This window comes from Balaenoptera physalus (genome assembly GCF_965194825.1).
Source record: "Balaenoptera physalus genome assembly, chromosome: 5".
NCBI lineage: Eukaryota > Metazoa > Chordata > Mammalia > Artiodactyla > Balaenopteridae > Balaenoptera > Balaenoptera physalus.
The window spans coordinates 129,551,118-129,558,579 of NC_138884.1; the positions used below are offsets into that span (position 1 = coordinate 129,551,118).

Genomic DNA, 7,462 nt, shown 5'->3' on the forward strand with positions numbered 1-7,462 from the left:
GGGTAGAATGTGCCGTACCAGTTTTCTTAGAAAAAATATTTCTTACACAAACCAGTGAACACTTGATTCATTGTTGATTTCTTCTAAAAATTAGTGCAAAATTGCAATTATAACAAGCACTGTAAAGATACAAATTAAATCAACTTATTTTCATGATTCATAGTTTCAGTTTTCAAGACTAAAAGATAGTTGATCTCTTTTCATAATGTAATATAAAATTATTCATTTTCATTTTAGGTGGACTCACTTAAAATGATCATTTTTGGAAGCTCCAATTATCCTTGAGTTCAATACTGCACTTTTCCTGTTTTAGCTTCTTTCTTAGACATTGTTAGGATAAATATTAAAGAGCATTTTTAAAGAGAAATAAAAACAATTTCTTGTTTAAAATGATGGCATATTACATATTCTTTATAATTTCTCATTCAAAATAGAAAGCCACAATTATGTTTAATGTTTGAGCTATAAGTCAGAATACAAGAGTTTCAATCAAGTATTTTTATTTAGTTGGTTATTCTCTGGGTAAGTACTTACTGAACACCAGATACTTCTCAATGCTGGCCGTAAAACTGAACCAGCACAATCCTACCTGGCTCTTCCTCTTCATGTCCTTGGGCAAATCCCCTGGCGTCTCTAACACTATTCATCAGACAAATGAAAGGAATCTTTAATTTCCTATTCAACTCTAAATTTCTCTTATTCTTAATTCTGAAATGGCACACATTTAACTCTGATAGGAATCCTATTCTAAAATATGAAGTCTATGGAAGTACAGTGTGACTTCCCATTCTCCCAGTGCTCTTTTCCTGGATACTAATAACTAGATTTGTTTTTTTTTTTTAATTTTAGATACTGCTTTTTAACACATGACTCTGACACCTTGACAGTTCATGTACTGTATTAAATTTTATTATTCCTAGCAGCTCATTATTAAGTATATTTCTCTTTATTTACTCCTCATCTAGTAGTAAGCAGTGTGGACCGATTACATGGGGGCATAAATATACTGTGCCCCAACTGTCAAGTCAAGAAAGCGACTGTTTAAACAAGACAAGCAAAGCAGTTATCTGCTGTGTTTTGTAAAACCTGGTGAAGAGCCTGTCTTTTAATATCTGTAAAGATGTAATTCTTCTCTTTATATTGCAAATGATGCATGTTTATTAAGAAACAGCCTGTGACCTTTATAAATACTGTCTATGTGCCATTACATTTAGAAGGTAAAACAAACATGCTATCGGGATATGATAGGTAGGTTTTCCTTGCTCCTCAGTGAACTAGAGAAAGTCCCATCTGATGTGCCCTGTGTACCTTTAACCATATTAAAACAGCAAAAAACAAGATCAAGAACCAAAACTACAACTGTGCCTAGTTAAAATGCTTGATTTTCGAGGAAGACTTTCAAAATACATATACTTAGTCAGGCAAAAAGTCCTTTCTCTTTCCAAGCCTAACTTTTCCTTTGATTCTCTTAATTCTATCCCCTTTTGCCTCTTTAGTGCCCATTCCATGAAATATCCCCCTGTTGTCTTTCATGTTCAGTAGCACCCACTTCATCCCATATATTTCATCTGTTAGTTAATTAATTTATTCAAAAGACTTAAAAATGACTTTTATGTGTTAAGAACTGCACAGAGCATTTATCAATGAAAATAAAATAATGACATATAATCCTAACAATCATTAACATTTCTTGGGCTTTTCACACATTACTTTGTATCATTCTCACACCAACGACTATGGTTGGCATTGCTTGTATTCCCCTTTTACAGATAGAGACACCCAGAGAGGAACTTGATAGTAAGGTATGGAGGTAGCATTTGAACCTAGACCTTGAGACTGCAGAGCGGTATGGCCTATGACGTCGAGGAGACACAACTAAGGATAAGGAGGCAGACACAAAAACAGGCAAATATAATGCATGATCATTTAAATAACGGAAATATAAGAAGCAGTGATAACCCAGAGGAGCTGTGGGCAAGATTTTACAGAAGTGACGCTTGAATTGAGTTTTGAAGGAAGACTAGGACTTTATTAGGGCAACAGTTTTATTATTCCTCCCACAAAACTTTGAAATCATTTTGAACTGCTGTAGCAGACTGATTGCATTAATGGCCTCCCTTTATCAATATCCTTTGCTCTGTAACTTTGTGGTCCCCTCCCACTCTGAACATGGGCTTCATCGTGTGATTTTCTTTGGCCAGTGAGACCAATATGATGCAAATAGAGTCTTAGAACATACTGCACATTTCTGCTCACGCTCTTGCTTCTTTGCCTTCACCTTGAGGACATGCCTGCGCCAGCCTGCTAGAGGATGAGATGCTGGAAAGAGCGAGTCAGCCCTGTTGTCCCAGCTAGGGCCCCAGATGTATGAGAGCCCGGCCAAGGTCAGCAGATGCCTGAATCAGGACTTCTTCCCCTCCACCAGCCCAACTCAGATAGTGGGCCTATCCAGCCAACCCATAAACACATGAGCAAAAATAAAGTTTATTGTTGTATGTCACTAAGGTTTTGTTACATAGGATTATTGTGGCAAGAGAGAACAGATATAATTCTTGCCTGTACCTCATCTCCCAAGTCCAAGTTACTAGTCCAGTGATATCCATTGTACCTCTGATTCATTCATATTTCTTTTCCTTTCAATTATCATTACAACTATCCTATTGACAGATCAATTCCTCATTGCCTGTATCCTAGGCTACTGTAATAGCCTATTAACTGGTCTCCTTGCCTCCAAATCTTTCTCCTCTTCAACCTATCCTACAAAAAGTGAGTAGTTTTTTTTTTTTTTTTTTTTTAAACAGAGTCCTAGTGTTATCACTCACCTCCTCAAAGGCCTTCAATGGTTTATTTCCTTAAGAGCAAACTCCACGGTCTGGTATTCAAACCCTTCACACCCATCTAGTCCCAAATGTCCTTCTAACTTACCTATTCAGGTCTCCTTTTCCCTCATCATCCTGTGCTTCTCCTCTTTGCTAGCCAATATCCATGCAGTTGAAGGTCTCTTATCTATCCCTTTGCTAGCCAATATCCATGCAATTGAAGGCTTTATCTAGAAAGCCCTGCTCCCCCTTTCCAGATGTCCCAACCTTACTATTCCTACATATCTAGATCTTGTGTTTTTGCCCCAGGAAACTTCTTGATTCCCAATTCTGAGTCTTCTCACATTTTTATACCACTTTTAGGATTCTGCACCCTCACTTTTTGCCATAGTCATTTGTGTATAGGACTTGTATATCCACAACATTAGTTTCCTAGGGCTGCCATAACAAAGTGCCACAAACTGGGCAACTGCAGTAAAACTGCAGAAGCTTATTCTTTCACAGTTCTGGAGCCTAGAAGTCCAAAATCAAGGGATCAGTAGGGTCATGCTCCCTGCACAGCTTCTAGGGGAGGGTCCTTCCTTGCCTCTTCCAGCTCTTGGCAGCTCCAGGTGTGCCTTGGTTAGTGGCAGCAGAACTCCAATCTCTGCCTCTGTCTTCACATGGCGTTCTCCCTGTGTGTGTGTCTAAACTTCCCTCTTCTCATAGAGAAACCAGTCATATTGAATTAGTGTTCACCCTAATGACTTCATCTTATATTGATTACATCTGCAAAACCCCTACTTACAAATAGGATCACTTGCCCAGGTACCAGGGGTTAGGATATTAACATATCTTTGGGGGGGCACAATTCAACTCATATACTCAGTATATTCGAGGGCAAGCACTGAGTCTTTACCTTAGTACCATTCTGACTAGTATAGCACCCCCAGGACAGGGATGATATCTTCTTCATTTTGTGTCTGCTTAGCACATGACTTTGTTGTTCAACTTTAGGCTGAAATGAATCAAATTGTTTAAACATATTTGGAAAGATCATAAAAAAGTTCCGAGGCAGCCAAGAAAGATTTATTAAGCAACAATTGTGTGGGGTATTATAAAGCCTCAAACACGGGGGTGGTTATTAATCAACACCTTAAAAAAAATCTCAGTTTGGCAAAGAGAAAAGTCCCTAACACACCACCAGAGACTGGCAAATTCAATTTGAGGCAGTATGTGTGAGGGAAGAAAATAATTATCAGTTGAATATACTCTCAGATGGGCTAATAAATTAGCTAATTTAGAAAATTAGGTTGAAACTATTTATGTTATCTTCAGGTTTTAAATAGTGAACTTTTGAAGACAATATTGAAGCCTATCATGCCCAAAATATACTTATTGGGGGTCAAAGAGATGGGGTTATGAAAACCAAAATGTCCAGCAAAGAATAGGTGGTTTCCCTGTTAAAGTCAAGGGGTGTGAGGGCTCACTAATCTTTTCAGTCAAGCTATCCTCTTGGAAAGAACAGCAGTCATGGCCCCTTCCTGGCAAGCAAAGGTCAAGAAAATCGTGTCTGGATGTCACAAGACAAATCAGTAAGTGCATCTTTTTTGTTGTTGTTGTTGGAAAAATTACTTTATGAAGCCTTAAGAAGCTCTGAGTATAATTAAACTGTAGTCCAGAGTTAGATACAATTTAATAATAGTTCAATTCCAAAATAAAAGTTATTGTAGGTGAGACCATGAAGTTTCCTAACACGTGATTTTAATATGTTGTGCTAAATTTTCTAAAACAACTCAGGAACCAATATTTACAGTAGATGGTGTATTTATGAAAAATCTGGCATCACCTATATTATATATATGTATATATAAAACCCAAGATTATATGAACTAGGAAACAGATGTTGTATATCTCAACAGCAATACTAGAGTGCAGAGTCTGAGACTGGGATTTATAACGTGGGATTTGGAAAAGGAGCAGTCATCTTGTTTTCAAAACCTGAAGTTTTTCTCAAGACCAAAGTCAACATTGTAACTGCCACAGAACAGGAAAAAGGGAAGCTTTTCTCGCTTCAGTTGTTCATCTGCATCAGAAAGTCCAGTATCCCTGAGAAAGGAACCACTGCAATAAGAAGGGAGTGAATAGGTTCTCCCAAAGGAAGATTGTTACTTCATTGTGCCTCTGCCCTGGTCACCAGGAGCAAACTTTGCATTTCCCAACCTAATGCTTGGCAGCACTGAGATGTTTCAGTAATGGTTCATCATAAACCCTGCGTTCTCCATCTTCATGAAATAACCTTGTCTCCCATTGAATTTCCTTTTCCTTCCTTTCTCGGGCTTCTGCTCTTTGTCTTTCTTCAAGTCTATGCTTGGCTTCAGTTGCTGCATCAATGTCTCTGATTTCTAAGTTGAAAGTGAAATCCTTCCAAAGGCAGTGGGATTCGTACTCATTCTCATCTTCCAACTTCCTCACTTTCTTCTTGATTATAGGCAACTTCTTGTTATCTATAAAAACTAGATATTTTCCCCTGTTGAGTATTTTGCCTACATTACACCATTCTATTCCCCTTCAATTGAGCAGAAAGACTTCTTGTCATTTGGAGAAAAAAATCTCAGCAGAAATTCCATGCTTCTTGCCCCCATAGAAAGGTTTAGTGTGGGAGATGATATTGGCACTATAGCCAGTTTTGGAACAATTAATATTGCATTCTCCGCCTAGTTCCACCCAGGGCACTGTGAGGATAGACCTTCCATAACCATTGGGGAATGTGAGAATGTAATGTTCATCATGGTCTAGACACGAGACACAGCCCTGTCCTATGTTGTACACCCCAGTTGACATCCCAAGGAATTTTGATTTGGTCCAGATATGAGCATTGAATTGTATCTTTTTGTTAAAACATTCAGCATAAAAGGCTGAAATGGGTGGATGATGGGAAACCTGCTCAGCCACGAATGTTACGCTATTCTTGGAAACCCAGGGAACTGGTCCTTCTGAAACTAGTTCTCTTCAGTATCATTTTGGTAATGTCCAGTGACACGGAAAGATCTCGCCCAAAGTGGGGTTGTATGGCTTTTTGGCAACCGATCCTTTCCTTCCTACGTGAAAGGCTGAGAGGTACCATTTTACAACCTGAGCCATTCGATCTCCGGCATCCTTCTGGTCACTAATACTCACAAACAGATCCGGATGTGCAAGAAGTCTGCATACATTTCTAAAAGAGATCTTCTTTCAAGAATGAATGTTGGAAGAACTACCTTAGTAAGATCCAATCCAAGCCTAACCTGTGACAACAGATGCATGATAACTCTCTTGTGCTCTTCCACCGACCCTGCCTCCCCTTCATCATCTCTATCATCATGTGAATCGAAAAGGTCAGCATCACTTGTTCCATTGGACATGGAAGAATTAAGTGATTCCGTGGTATCTGGGTGCTTTAGACTATTTCCTGAGCTGCTGTGTGTCAAGACTGAGGCAGATCCAGAGGAATCTATTAAGTGCTTTGGGAATGAGCCACTCTGATGGAATTCATCCGCATCATAGAATTCATCTTCACTGCTAGAATAAGAGAACTCTGGGACTGTGTTTGGAGACAAGTTGACATGGCTTGGAGAAGTTAGACTGCTACTAAGTAGTGAGTGCCCACTGCCTGTACTATTTGGTGTTGGAGTCTGATGATGTCCCAAGGTAGCTAATACAAGGTCCAACTGGTAGAGAAGATGGACGCTGCTCTGACTTACACAACTGAGCAGGTTCTGGAGGTAAGACAGTCTGGGAAGGCATTGTGTTGATCACAGGTTCCAAGGGACTAGGTTGATATATTGCATCTACAGGATTAATAGTACTTATAATTCCACCTGCGTGCTTCTCCGCATTACACTAGTCTTTAGCGATCTGCAGCAACAGCGTTAATTGATTCTACCATGCTATTTGTTGTCTCTTTGAGAGTTTCAGTTTTCTTTCTCCATTCATCATCTTTGCAGTTTCGAAGTTTGTCATCAAAAAGCTTTAACTGTTCTATCAAGATTTGTAGGTAAGCATCAGCCTCTGTAAGTTTCTTATCAAAGTCTTGGACACTAGGAACAAATCCTGAATCCAAACCTCCGCAAGTAGCCATCAAGAAAGACCTTCACCAAGACCCCCGCCCTCTGTGCCTCCAGGGGAGGGAGCCGAGGGCTGCTTCTGGGCACCCCCTCTTCTCCCGCCTTCGCCGGATCACTGGGCTGCTGCGCAGTCAGTCCGGTCAGGTTCAGCCAGTAAGTGCATCTTTGCTGTATTCCAAACTGCCACCACGGGAAGTCAATGGACACCCCCAACTGCTGCTTCCCACAGGAGGGGAAGGCAATTAAGCGGTGCTGAAGAGGGCATGGCTGTGAGTTTCCTTACCACACAGGGTCTTGGCTCACAGAATTAAATTTGCTTCTGGTCACCAATTAGACTTCTAGCTCTCCTTAACCAGCTTGTTAATGGGAGTTTTTCTCGAAAGAAGACTAAGTAGAGGAGTGAATGATACATGAAGCTAGAAATTGTAAAGAAAAAGCCATACGGTTCAGAGGGAAGACCACAGATTTAGACTAGTACTTGGATCTGGGTCTGCCACTTATGAACCACAACTGTGAGCAAGGTCCTTGGTCTTTCTGAGCCCAAGTTTTCCATTTATA

The 7,462-nt window shown here is 39.8% G+C and overlaps 1 pseudogene across 1 annotated transcript; it reads right to left on the bottom strand.

Moving 5' to 3' along the window:
* Positions 1-962: 962 nt before the first annotated feature.
* Positions 963-6,691, bottom strand: LOC309661261 (oxysterol-binding protein-related protein 9 pseudogene; annotated as a pseudogene). Its single transcript has one exon. The product of its transcript is annotated as an oxysterol-binding protein-related protein 9 pseudogene (transcript).
* Positions 6,692-7,462: the final 771 nt, after the last annotated feature.